We start from the raw sequence: 14,915 nt of genomic DNA on the forward strand, positions 1-14,915 counted from the left end.
CTGAAATAATGATTGAAATTTAATTATGAAGTTGTTTTGCATTAGAATAGAGATAACTGTATTGTATTTGAAGCTTTTCGGACGTCCATCGGTAGTTTAACTGTCGCAAATACCCGTTTACCTGTCTCCGCTACGCGTCGCCAGGTAAACTAAATTTGCGACAGTAAAACTACCGATGGACGTCCTTAAAGCTTCAATTACAATACAGTTATCTCTTAAATCACTCCCAGAAAGACGACAAATCCATAAAAAAAGATGATTATGCAAACTGCAGTGCACAGTATAATATATTCATATTTTATTTGCGATTATAAAATATAGGAAGTCGTCCTAAACTATGTAAATTGGGTCGGTTTAAAAAAATATATAAGTTGATATAAAAAAAAGAAAAAGTGGTATGATTGCCAATGAGACAACCCTCCACAAAAGACCAAAATGAATACGTTGATTTCGACAAGGGTTTTTCACACGTATAGTAGTGAACAGAACAGTTCAAGTTCCTATATACACCACATTATACATTTTGCGTACACATGTATATGAAATAACGTAAATGCAAATTTCACAAAGCTTGATCCAAATGGCTTTTTTACTGTCCAATAACTTACAAGTACGAAAAAGACAGTCCTGGTTGAAGTATATCTCCTATTATTTTGTCTATATGTTTTGATTATGCACAACTTTTGAAAGTTGATCATGCATTCGTTCTAAAATAAAATTTCATCCCTGATAAAAGTTAAAAAGATGACATAATTCGACAACCGCAATTGATAAATCCCTATAACATCCGAAAAAAGATAATTATCAACATTTGCATTGTAACTTTTAAAGCCATTTAAATAATTTTTTTCTGAAAGTACGTGCAATGTCATTAAAAATTGATTATCAAAACATAACAAAAACACAAGTAAAGGTTTTTTTAAGTTTTTAATATTATAAATCAAAACTTAAAGGTTATTCCTGATTAGTTGTTCAAATTGTTTTATTTAGGCGTGGAGTACCTTTGGTGACCCCACAGTTTGAATGTCTATCGTAAGAACGTCGTGGGCTGTGGTCGTTACAGACAAACGTTCACCCAATCTGTCCCAGTCTATGGATGAATTTAATGCGTCAATCAATGGCCACAGCTACACTGTTATGAATTTCATTCTATTTGTTTAATTTTATAGTGATAAGATCAAAACACAATGTTGAATGTTGTACCCCAATTTTGACATTTGTACCAATTATGTCCGTTTGTTTTGTTCACACATTTTTGTCGATATAATGAAATATAATGCCACTGTCGTACAAGTGAGAGGTTTAGCTAGCTATAAAACCAGGTTTAATCCATCATTTTCTTTGTAAAGAAATGCCTGTATCAAGTCATGAATATGACAGTTGTAATCCATTCGTTTGATGTGTTTGAGCTTTTGATTTTGACATATAATCATCGGGGAGTATTGGGATCCTGCTACACGTTTTGAATTTTTCTTTCAATTTAAATCAGTATGCTTTTCATCATTAGACGGATAAGTATTTTGAATTGGTCTTATCTGAGTATTTTTGACAATGATTCAACTGACAGACTAACTTATTATTTGGCTTTTTTTTTTAGAAAAGCCGTAACTTACTTTCCTATCTAAATATAAGAAAGGTTTGTGTCATTGCCAAATAAGACAACTATCATCCCCCAGACAACATATGACGCGAACGTTAGACATAAATATGTATCTATAATCAGTAGTGTACAAGTCCGTCGTCCTCTTAAAATTGTCCTGGACGGATATAAATGGTCGATACAGCTATAATTAAAATACTTTTGTTGACCAAATTGTTTCCGTTTGCTCTTTGTTTTCAATTAGTCATTAAGAGACGACATCAAAAGTTCAATGTAGGATGAAAAAACTTAATTCATATAATTTTTCCTTTCAGATTTACTATATTTATAACGTTTTAAAAATAATAGACAAAACTTTCTCTTTATCCCTATGTTCTATTCTTAGCAATGATACATTTGTAGACATGTAGGTTGGTATACAGGGTTATCTGATACATTTTGTTAACTAGATACCTTAATGATGAGTGTGAGCATCACCGGTAAGTCGTAAGTAGAGGAAAAGCACATCGTGCGTACAAAAAATTAAGCCTTATATCTTTTATGAGTTTTTTTTTTATTATTAATACACATACAAATCAAACATACATATAACGTACGGAAACATAATGAATATACTTATTTTTGCAAATTGAAACCAGAAAATAAATAAAACAAAATATCACACATTTCTTTACATTAGTTTTTTTCAAAGCATTATTTATCTTAATACACATAATCAAACGCATTTATATTTAACTTCTAAATATTTGTAGGTTTCATAGCAGGGATCACCAAACTGTCCATTATCAGCCTTTACTCGACATATTCTTTTACCATTACACATTGCTTTTACTTTTTTGTCAGAAGTTGATGATCTGCAATTAGTTGTACGTATAGGTAAATGTGGATGAGGGCATATGCTTCTATCAGCGGTCCGTCCATATATTGCACTTGAGACTTTAATCTTAGAAGGATATGAACATTTTATGTATGCTAATTTACCTTCACAAGCAATGACATCGGCAGAGACTGAAATATAAAACAAATACATTCATCATATTGCAATGACATAATGATTATAAGTGGTATGTCAATATTTACGATGCCGTCGTTTTCATAAGAAGAAATAAAATCAATCAATATCTTAGAAAAGTTATCAAATTAATAAAAAGAAACATCGGATATCGTCAAAACAATCTATTTATGACGCATGGCTTATTACAAAAGATTAATGTAAACCAATTTTTCACTGGCTCATATAAAGAGAAATCCATGATGTTGAAAATCTAACTTTTAAATTTCATGCTTCTGAAGCGCTTCTCTGGATTTCCCTTCATCATGAATAAAAACCTATATATTCAAATAGTTTGTAAAAGAGGAAGATACCAGAGGGACAGTCAAACTCATAAATCGAAAATAAACTGACAACGCCATGGCTTAAAATGAAAAAGATAAACAGACAAACAATAGTACACATAATACAACATAGTAGTAAACTTACCATTTGCAATAATCACTCCTAAGATCAAAAGTCCTTGAAGAGTTATAATGGCCATCGTTATTAACAATCTACAATACAGATCATATATATTTGAATATACCAAATAAGTTTTCTATTACTCAAATTATCACTTAAGGCTTTTTTTTTATAGTATTTTGCATTGGTAGTATACGTATGTATCAATACATATGTGTGAAACCCAATCCTGCTGGACTGTAACATACATGTAGCAGATAAGAACCAAGTGGTTTATTCTTTGCATAAAATACGAAATTTTCGAATTATCTAATCTAAACTTACACGTTTTATACGGTATCAAACAACTAACAACTTGCGTTTAGTGGCATGTCTCTACAGAAATTGCCAAGATTTAAATCTTACATATCTTGTATTTGTATTTTTATTTAGTGATGAAAATGTTTACTTTTATTCTGCCAAAATCTGCTATCATATTTTACTGAAAAGAAAATGTTTATTATATTCTTAAAATTTGTATACTCTTAATTTGTTTTATGTTTTATATTTTATGTGTGTATATATATGTCGTGTTATTACTTGTACAAACATTTTATACATGTAATTACTTGTATGAAGCCATCATACAAGTTATTACTTGTACAAATACAATTGTACAAGTAATTACTTGTACAATTTTTACTGAGAAAAAGATAAAAACTTGTACAAATCATTACATTTGAAATCGTTTCACTTTAAACAAATGATTTATTACTCAGACTTAAAGGTATAAACCTTTAATACCAATATATGATATTACATATGCAACTTTTTATCATGGTTTATTTTAGAAAACAACTTGTAGAAGTTTTTTTTTTTTTTTATGCTTTTAACGACTTTGTCACTTTGCACTAGTAGTCACTATTTTAAAAGTGACAACTAGCTGTTAAGCTTAATTTGTTCAATGTCTAATGCTAGGTTATGTTGTTACTTTGCGTTTGTCGTGTGTCTTAATTTTTCTAAAATTTCAAAGATAGTACTAATATAAAACAGATGATATAATTGCCAATGAGATACCTCTCCACAAGAGCCCAAATGACACAGAATTAAAAAAAAACCACGGCCTTCAACAACGAACAAAGCCCATACCGCATAGTCAGCTTTAAAAGGTCCCGAAATGGCAAATGTAAAACAATTCAAACGAGAAAACTCTATAACGGCCTTATTTATCTACAAAAATGAACGAAAAAAATATGTAACACATCGACAAGCGACAATCATTGAATGACAGGCTCCTGACTTGGGACCGGTATATACATAATGTGGCAGGGTTAGACATGTTAGCAGGATCCCAACCCTCCCCTTTCCTGGGCAAGTGGTGTAACATTACAACATAAGAACGAACTATCAAAATCAGTTGAAAAAGGGTTAATTCATCAGAGGATACAATAAGAAATACTACACATAGTGGACGTGGCCAGGTGCTTGTATATCCCATACAACAACCAAAAAAACACAACATTAATTACAAAATACACCATTGAAAAAAACAAAAGAAAAAAAAATACAATATGATTTCAAAAATACATACACTGTATTATAAGAAAAAATTAAGAAACACAAAATAATTCGAGAAAACAGAATAAAAGAAAACCATACCCGAAAATTGACAAAACAATCCCGACTTACTAACTCACAGAAAGGAGTTTTTCAATATCTGTAACAAAGTAGAAGCATATACAACTCAAGGATATTGTGTTGCACAAGTTATTATCTTTTTCTCACAAGTAATTACAGGTAATAACTTGTATAAAGGCATCATACAAGTAATTACTCATACAAAGTATTTGTACAAGTAATAACCTGTACAAAATAATCAAATGTACACGACATATAAATGTAACTGTATATACCATTTTTTATAGTCTCTCATAACTTTTTTTAGAGTGGCTCTTGTTTTGTATTGGAAATTGTAATATTATGTAAATGTTTTATAAGAGGTGAGACTCAAATAATTTATTGTCTTGTCTTGTCTATCTATATATTTGAAAATATACTTTAAACTTAGGGATTGTGCATATGTGATGGTCAATCAGAGTATTTGGACAATAAGAGTATGGTCATTACCATAGTTTTGTGAAATCTTTGCATCATGCTTTAGATATTACGCATTTTTCGTTTCACGTATCATTTGCATTGAATGTTTTTCATTTTCAAATCACATTTACTATTAAGCGCGAAGGTTTTTATTATTTAACATTATATTTGAAAAAAAAAGCAAAACGTTCGTATACTTATAAGTACATATAATCGGGAAAACATATTTGACATAATATATAACTCTTCATCCTAAAGGTAAAACTTTAAGAAAAAAACTTGAGCATCCAAGAAAAGCATTAATGTGGGCCTGGTCAGAGAGGAATACTTATATACAAGAAGGTGGTAAAAGTTATAAACAAAATAGGTCATATGCATGGGTACATTTAAATCAGTACGATTTTATTCTAATAGTTATATAAAGTGAACCCTTGATGATTTGGGATCACTGTAGAAGTCCTGTGCAAAGATTCGTTAAATTTAAAAAATAAATAAATAATAAAAACGAAATAGGGGAGCAAATTCTGCCTTTTGCACAGATTATAAATACATGTTAAGTACTACCAAACTTCCGCGAACCAGTCTACGAGATATATAAAAAATATAATATATTATTTTTTTTGCTCAATCATTTATGAAAATGAAATAATAATTCGCTTTAAGCAGTCCGTATGCTTTAATTTTGTCAAAATTAGCTTAAAAAAAACATTGATTATGAATTATTCACTTGCATGTGAATAATACGACCTCATTGAATCCGTATTCACGTGAACTTCAATTTAACCGCTTAGCTTGAGATGGATAACACGTGAATTGTATGCGTAAAGTTATTTAAAGAAAAAGAATGTCAACATTGAAAGTGAAACAAAGGTAAATCATTTGATTGACTGATACGATCCACATAAAATCATTCGTTTAATACACAGGTAAAAAAACAATAAATAAATAAGCATTTATTTTTCATCTATATTATGAAATTAATTAGACCTAAAATAATCCAACAACACGAGTTTATTAATCTATGTATATCTATATTTATATTTACATCGCTTATATGGTCATCGGATGACTTTACAAGTAAACTCGATAATTAGTTAGATGGCGTCTGGACTAAAATACACACGAAATGAAGCTACGTATTTGCATGCCCGTGACCTGTTAAATTGATTATTTTAGACTTTTAATAGTTTGGATAAATGTTTCACATTGTTATTAATTAAATATGAGAATTTGATTAAAATCGGTGAACATGAATTTGACAGCTAGTGCCCCTTTAAATGCAAGGAAATGGTATGTTAAAACTTTTAACACAAGCTAGGCAAGTTACAGTTCTTACATTTAATTTGAATTTTATTCTTTTATTTAACTTATAACTACCATAGTAGTTCCTTTGAAGCCAACGAATGATTTGTATCTGTACGAATTTCACACCTGTTAATGCTATTGTAAAAATCATGAGATGAAACATTCAAACCGAACGTTTATTTTCTCATATTAGTCTTATTGGTTAGATCTTGTATTATAATTCGATTGACGTTTTAATATTCAAATTTTCTTGACGCAAATTCAATATAGTAAACTTTTAATCTCTTAAAATCTTTAAAACAAAATTTTACATTAAACTCATTTAATCATCGTGTAATGAAACATGTGTAGAATTTGACTGTGCATTTTATCAATTTAAAAAATAAAAATTGACGATAAAAAAAAAGACAAGTTACCTTGTATTGGTTAACTCCAGTAAATGTATACAATACAAGATTGATACATATTATATATAGTGACCTGTCAGAATAACGCTATGACGATTTTGTGTTTTTTTCAGGAGGTGTGACCTACAATGTACCTTATTTTTTTTAATTTATTGACGGATGTTACAAGGCAAGGTTACTGGACAAATTATTTCTAGGAATTGCCATAGGTTTGTGCTGTAAACAAAATGATTTAAGGAGTCGTTTAGATTTAAAACAGTATCGTTTCACTCCATATCCTTTTCATAAACAAAGTCACAATCATCGGTCTTTTGATAATGTAGTCGCTGGATATTCATCTATAAGGACTTGGTACTTACTGATAACCTTAAAAAGAAAAATTTAAAGGTCAAGGAACAGTAAATGTGTCATCTTTCAATTTTGCGTACAGCATTGGCAAGTTGAAATCAACTCTTAAGGGTGACTGGGGATTCTGGTGAATAAAAATAGTGTCACTGTTGGTCTTCTTCCGACCGGCAGCGCGGGGTGCATAAAAACGAAGCCATGTCAGTTCAGAATGCGGACATAAGGCAGATGTTGACAACAAAATGATAAGCTATAAATTTATATTTTTCTGTGTCTTTCCTCCCAGCTTTATTATATTTCTGAACAATAAATATAAATTATTTTTTTTTTTTAGCCTCTTGTTATTGTCTTTTCTTTTTCAAAAGGGAAACCACTAACTGTATTTCTTCTGTTTATTTTTTTTCCCCGCGAAACTTCGACGAAATTATCCGCCTTAACTGTAAGACATGTCGCTTTCATGTTCACAAATTGTATCGGTGTCATGAATACCTATCTGGAACTCAACCTTTGAGTCGAAAAATTTTGTCGGTTTGGAGTTATCCCTACGAAACAAACAAAAACTTGGTTATCGTTCCAACACCTTAACCGTAATAGGTAGAAAAAAAACGAAGGGTGAAATTTGTTCAGGACCAGACGCTGGTTCTTCGTTACATTTGAATACAAAAGATTGCAAATCTAAAGCTAAAGAAAAAAGAGATAAGATAAATATTTTAGAAAAAGACTTACAAAGACTTAATATCTTAGCTGATACTGAAAACAATAATACAACCAAAACAAGTTTATTGCAAACAATAGAATATACAGAAGAAAAATTAGGAAAGCTTTACTATGAAAAAATAAAGGGTAACCAAATTAGAGCTAGAGCAAAATGGGTGGAAGAGGGTGAAAGAAATTCAGCTTATTTTCTAGGTCTTGAGAAATCTAGGCAAAGCAAAAAAACCATAACACAACTATATGATGAAAAAGGGGAGATAACTAGGGATCATGAAAAAATATTAAACCTTGAAGTAAAATATTATAAAGATTTATACACGTCAACAAATCCAAATTTACAAGAAACACAAAATTATTTAAATGATATTAAAAAACATAAAAAATTAACTGAAAGTGAAAGTGATACTTGCGAAGGAGAAATAACTGAAAAAGAATGCACAGAAGCTATATTTAAAATGAAATTAAACCGTGCCCCAGGATTAGATGGACTAAATGTTGAATTTTACAGAAAGTTTTGGGTAGAATTAAAAACTTTAATAGTATCAACATTTAACTATTGCTATTCTAAAGGACAATTGTCCAACACACAAAAAATAGGCGTTATATCACTTATTTATAAAAAAAAATGACCCATTGTCACTTGATAATTATCGACCTATAACACTTTTGAATTATGATGTTAAACTTCTAGCATATGCCTTGGCACAAAGACTTAAACCCCTACTTCATAAACTGGTACATTCTGATCAAAAAGGATATATAAAAAATAGGTACATTGGTTTCAACATTAGACAGATACAAGATGCTATTGACTATTCAGAAAATCTCAAAATAGACGGAGCTGTCTTATTTCTAGATTTTAGCAAAGCTTTTGACTCTCTTGAGTGGATCTTTATGTTTGAAACACTAAAAAAGTTTGGTTTTAAAGAAAGTTTTTTAAAATGGATTCAACTAATGTATTCAGATATTAAGGGATGTATAACTAATAATGGCTGGGTTTCAAGTCGTTTTAAAGCATTCCGTGGTATTAAACAAGGCTGTCCGCTTTCTTCGTTACTTTTTGTTCTTGCCGTAGAAATAATGGCTATAAAAATTAGAGAAAATAAAAATATTAAAGGATTAGAAATTAAGCTAGAAAGCAGCACCAATACACTAAAAATATGTCAACTAGCAGACGATACCACTTTGTTCCTACATTCTAAACAGGACATTACAATTGCATTAAATTTAATTGAAACATTTGGTAACTTTTCTGGTCTTAAACTTAATAGAACTAAAACTGAAGGAATATGGCTTGGCAAATTAAAGCACTGCAAAGAAAAATATGAGAATATTAATTGGAGTGATAAACCTATCAAAAGTTTAGGAATTTATTTTGGACACAACAGATTAGAATGTCAAAATCTTAATATTGAAAAACAAATATTGAAATGTGAAAAAATCATAGCTAACTGGAAGAAAAGAAAACTAAGTATATTAGGAAGAATAGTAGTAACTAAATCTTTAATTCTACCAAACTTAACATATATAGCATCAAATACTGTAATACCAAAAGATTCGCTACAAAAATTTAAAACCCTCATATATAATTTTATATGGAATGGTAAAAGAGACAAAATTAAAAGATCAACTCTTTCAACAGAGTACAAAAAAGGGGGACTTAAAATGATAGACATCGATAATTTTATAAAATCCATACACATGGGCTGGATAACAAAATTATTTAATACTGAAACAGACAATTGGACAGTTATACCAAGATATTATTTAAATAAATTTGGTAATAACTTGATAATATTTCTAATGAATCTGAAAAATATAAATGATCTAGATAAATCAATTTTCAAGAGTGTTCCAGAATTTTACCAAGAATTAATTAAAACTTGGATTAGTGTTAAAGGAGGTGGGTCATCATACCCACATGACTTTCTACAAATAAGAAAACAATTTCTATGGGGAAATAACTTTCTCAGACTAAATGGAAAATGTTTATTCTTTGAAGAGTGGGTAAAAAGCAATTTGTATTTCATAAATGATATTACAGATGACAGAGGTCAAATTTCAGAAACATATATACTTTCTAAACTAAAAAACAAACAAGATTGGATCAGGCAGATATCTTGCATTAAAAAAGCTATACCAAATCAATGGCTTACAATAATAAATCAAGATAATTCAATTAAAACTAAAGTTAATATTCATAATACTATAAATAGTCTAAAAATCATGCTTAATCAAGAAATCAATTCTAAAATGAGTACAAAACAAATTTATAACATTATTATAAATGAAAACAAACTGGACAAACCTATAGGAGTTATAATGTGGGAAAAAATGTTTGCCAAAAACCTGTACTTCAAACTAGAAAATTGTTTCAACTTCATTTTTAACTACTTACCTGACAATAAATTGAAAATGTTTAGATGGAAATTAATTCACTTTATACTTCCATGCAATGATTTATTAGTTAAATGGAAAATACTCACAAATAATAAATGTAATCATTGCAGTATAAAAGAAGATTATGAACATCTTTATTTTTCTTGCAGTTACAACAGCAATTTTTTATCAAAAATATCCAACCTTCTTAAATTTATAGGTTTCAATGAAAGTATTCTTAATATAGAAAATCTTGTAGTAGGATATAAAATAAATGATGAAGCTTACTATGATATTAACTTTCTTTTGACTGTAATATCTTTTTCTATCTACAAATCATATTACATCTCTGACTCAAGAAGAACAAAAGTAGATATCTTTAAAATATTCAAGGCAGAAATAAAATCTATAGTTGAAATCAATAATATAATTAAAAGAAAAACCAGTAAATTGATTTTAAAAACCCTAAACTACATAAATGATCATAAATAATAACAAGGATTTGTACAAATATCCCTGAGATCACATGACCCAAGTATTAAGTCACATGACTTGAGCATGTCAGGTGACATTAATGTACTTTAATACCACGTGTTAAAAAAAAAAAAAAAAAAAAAGATAATAATGTATCATTCAATATTGTATAATACACACTTTTTTGTCTTCTTTTTTTACTTTATACCTTATGTGTTTATCTTTGACAACTATGTGTAGTGCACTCTGATGTCGTGTATAATCATGTTTACCCGAGTAGTTTAGATACATCAGTCTAAAATACAACAGGTTTCAAATAAGTTAACAGTTACACTTTTATTATGATTCAAAACATCACGAAAATTATGATCAACTTACCTTTTAAATTAGACAAACTGTCTAAGTATTGTGAATTAAATTTATCCAAATCACAAAGATGATGATGGAAAACGATGCACATTTATCTAATATTAAAAAACACTATCGGACGGAAGTGAAATATTCTCCGGTAAACATGAAATCATTTAAAATATTGTAACATTGTAATGTAACATCAATTTACCTTTATTAGATATTCTCCCTGGATACCTAATAACTAATATATCAGGGATACTTAGTGCAATGCTGTACACTAAGAAAATTGTTAACAGCAATAGAGTGCAATAAAGTATATTATCCACGTTAAAAAAAAAAAAAAAAAAAGATTCAACGACTCATTGGTATGGTTATGCCCCTATGAAATTAACCTGTGTCGGTTGGCCACCAAAACTCAGAAACCGTAAGTCGTAGACACCTAGGATCTTCACCATTCATCATTAATTCATTTGATTTTGAAAAATACCTCAAGGTCAAATTTGTATGTTGACCTTGACCTTTGATCTAGCACCTCGTTATGGGATAATCTCAGTAACCTTAATACTTACAGAAATGTTGAATAGTGGAAAATGTTTGGGTCATTAATGCGCAACTTTGTTATATTTTGACTGAAGAGATTTAACCTTTCTCTAAGGGTCATAACCCCTGTTTTCGGTTTCTGAAAAGACAAAATCAGCTTTTACTATATAACCAAAGGTCCTAGACCCATGGGGGTCTTCAGCAATGACATAGGGGACTAATTACCTTGGCAAATCAATAGGTCAAAGGTCAAGGTTATGTCCCGGATAGCGAATTATGTGTTTTTTTTACCTTATTTATGGTATTTTTTAAAGTGTTTTAAAGGATTTTAAGGTTGACTTTGACCTGTGACCTTTCAAATTTTTGGTCGATATCTCAAAAACGGTTAATCTTACAGAAATAGTAAACACTAAAAAATGTTTAGGTCACTCTGGCACAACTTTTTTACATTTTGACCGAAAAGATTTGACAGATTCTTCAGGAGCATAACCCCCGTTGACGGTTCTGAAAAGGTAAAATTAGCTTTACCTCTTGAACCAAAGGTCTTAGATCCATGGGGTCTTTTGCAATGACATTGTGGACTGATGATCTTTAAAAAGGTCACAAGGTCAAAAGTCAAGGTCATCTCCTAAAATTCGAATTTGTTGATTTTTATCATATTTTAACAGTTTTTTGTGTGTTTAAGAACTTTTCGATACGTTATATCTCTATTGGAAAATGTATTTTACATTTCAAAAGGAAAGACCTCCTAATTGTTCAAGAACAATTGACATATTAATTCTAAATATTTCTTTTATTAGTGTTTGTACATATTATATTAACCTTTACTATAATAAATCTAATTGACCGTTATAAATTAAACCATCTTTTTTAAGTATATTTAGCAATGAATTTAATCAATTCTTTACAACTTAAATTCAAAGTCACTGTAAAATATTCGTAAAATATGGATTGTCCGTTTTACCAAAAATAAAGTAAAATTTATTTCCTCACAATTTCTTTTCAAGTGTACTTTGTTTTGTTTTCGGTTTCATTTTTAACAAATAATGCAGAATTATGTCTCAACATTCTAATTTGTAGCGAAAGGTACGACTGATATGGATATACATATCATTATAACATTTAACTTATAATATTCTCTTGGTATTTTTAATAAAACAACACTCATTCAACATACCAGGTTTATAATGTTGTAAACCTGGCGCACTTTTCATCTACACTAACTCGTCAATAAAGCTTGTATTTAAAAGTACGAAGTTCAACATTTTGTGGGGCATCCATGTACTGGGAACACATTCTTGTTTATTATTGTCATTATTATGTTGATTAACTTATAAAACATAATTTAAGTAATCAATCTACGACAACATTTACATTTTACGTCATAACATTGTACTTTACTAGACATTAATTAAACGTCATTCTTGTTTTCTGTGAAACAGCGTATTTGTTATTGTTTTCATAAAATTGCATATAATTTCTTTGAATTAATAATTATTTTTGATAGTGTTTTATGTATGATTGACAGGTGAGATTTTTCGGCTCTACAACAAACTACAACATACTTTTATACAAACAGACAATGTAATAAAATGCTTCTTTTAAAGGTCTGACTGAAGATTTAGAATGATAAGTCTTACTGTTACGTTGTGATATTTTGCTTTAGATGATAAAATCATGATCAATAATACAGCAATAAGTTATCCTTTTCTATACTTTGATATTTAATTTCACACGGGGAAATCTATGCAAACGTTTAACGAAAATAGAGACAATATTTGGTTCCCTTTTATAGTTGTACATTTTCAAACGTTGATATTTCTTTAATCCCTTCTCGCTGAATCGAATTTACCAAATTGTTTATAGAAACAAAAAAGAAGATGTGGTATTATTGCCAATGAGAAAACTACCCAAGAGACCATGTGAAACAGAAAGTAACAGATATAGGTCACCATACGACCTTCAACGATATGGAAAGAATATACCGCATAGTCAGGGCCCTGAAATGACAAATATAAAACAATTCAAACGAGAAATCTAACGGCCTAATTTATGTTCCAAAAAATAATATATTAAATTAAAATGTCAATTGTTCTTGAACAATTGAGAGGTCTTTCCTTTTGTAATGTAAAATACATGTTCCAATAGACGTAGAATGTATTGTCAAATATAAAAGAGTTGCGCCTCATCCTCTTCAACGTTTTTCACTATTTACTATTTCTGTAAGTACAATCCTTTTTGAGATATCGACTAAAAGGTTGTAAGGTCAAAGGTCAAGGTCAACCTTAAAAAGCTTTAAAACACACTGAAAATCCTTTAAATAAGGTCAAAAACACATAATTCACTATATGGGACATGACCTTGACCTTTGACCTTTTGACCTTCGTCAAGGTCATTAGTCCCCTATGTCATTGCTGAAGATCCCATGGGTCTAGGACCTTTGGTTATATAGTAAAAGCTGATTTTGTCTTTTCAGAAACCTAAATCAGGGGTTATGCCCCTTACAGAAAGGTCAAATCTCTTCGGTCAAAATGTAACTAAGTTGCGCCTTAATTACCCAAACATTTTCCACTATTCAAAACTTCTATAAGTATAATGGTTTCTGAGATTATCACATAACAAGGTGTAAGGTCAAAGGTCAAGGTCAACATACACATTTGACCTTGCGGTATTTTTCAAAGTCACACGTGATGATGAATGGTGAAGATCCCAGGTGTCTACGACTTACGGTTTCTGAGTTTTGGTGGTCAACCGACACCGGTTAATTTTCATAGGGGCATAACCCTACCAATGAGTCGTTGAAACCTTTGGATCCAAATGTAACGGAGAACCGGGGTCTGGTCCTGAACAAATTTCACCCTTCGCTTTTTTTCTACCTCTTACGGTTACGGTGTTTGAACGATATCTAGGTTTTTTGGTTTTGGAGGGATTACTCCGAACCGACAAAATATTTCGACTCACAGGGTGAGTTCTGGATAGGTATTCATGACACCGATACAAAGTGTGAACATGAAAGCGACACGTCTTACGGTTAACGCGGATAAATTTGTCAAAGTTTGGCGGAAGAATAATAATAATAATTAAAAACCAATTGTTCAGAGAACCATTGATGGTCTTTCCACCACTTACAACATATTTTGATGTGAAAATATTAAAAATTCAGTTGATATGTCAGTTCCTATGACTTTATGATGTCTAAATATGAATTTGGAGCAAAGGTCAAAATCTAGAACGTCCAATTAACCTATGACCTTGACCTCAATTC

General features: G+C 30.1%; 1 long non-coding RNA gene across 1 annotated transcript; it reads right to left on the bottom strand.

Moving 5' to 3' along the window:
• Positions 1-2,135: 2,135 nt before the first annotated feature.
• On the bottom strand, positions 2,136-6,935 carry LOC139519114 (uncharacterized). Its single transcript, XR_011663520.1, has 3 exons — positions 6,854-6,935; positions 3,081-3,148; positions 2,136-2,608 (listed from the first exon to the last, which is right to left on the bottom strand). It is a non-coding gene; the product is annotated as an uncharacterized lncRNA (long non-coding RNA).
• Between the last annotated feature and the right edge of the window lie 7,980 nt (positions 6,936-14,915).

The sequence above is a fragment of the Mytilus edulis genome, chromosome 1 (genome assembly GCF_963676685.1).
Source record: "Mytilus edulis chromosome 1, xbMytEdul2.2, whole genome shotgun sequence".
NCBI classification, from domain to species: domain Eukaryota; kingdom Metazoa; phylum Mollusca; class Bivalvia; order Mytilida; family Mytilidae; genus Mytilus; species Mytilus edulis.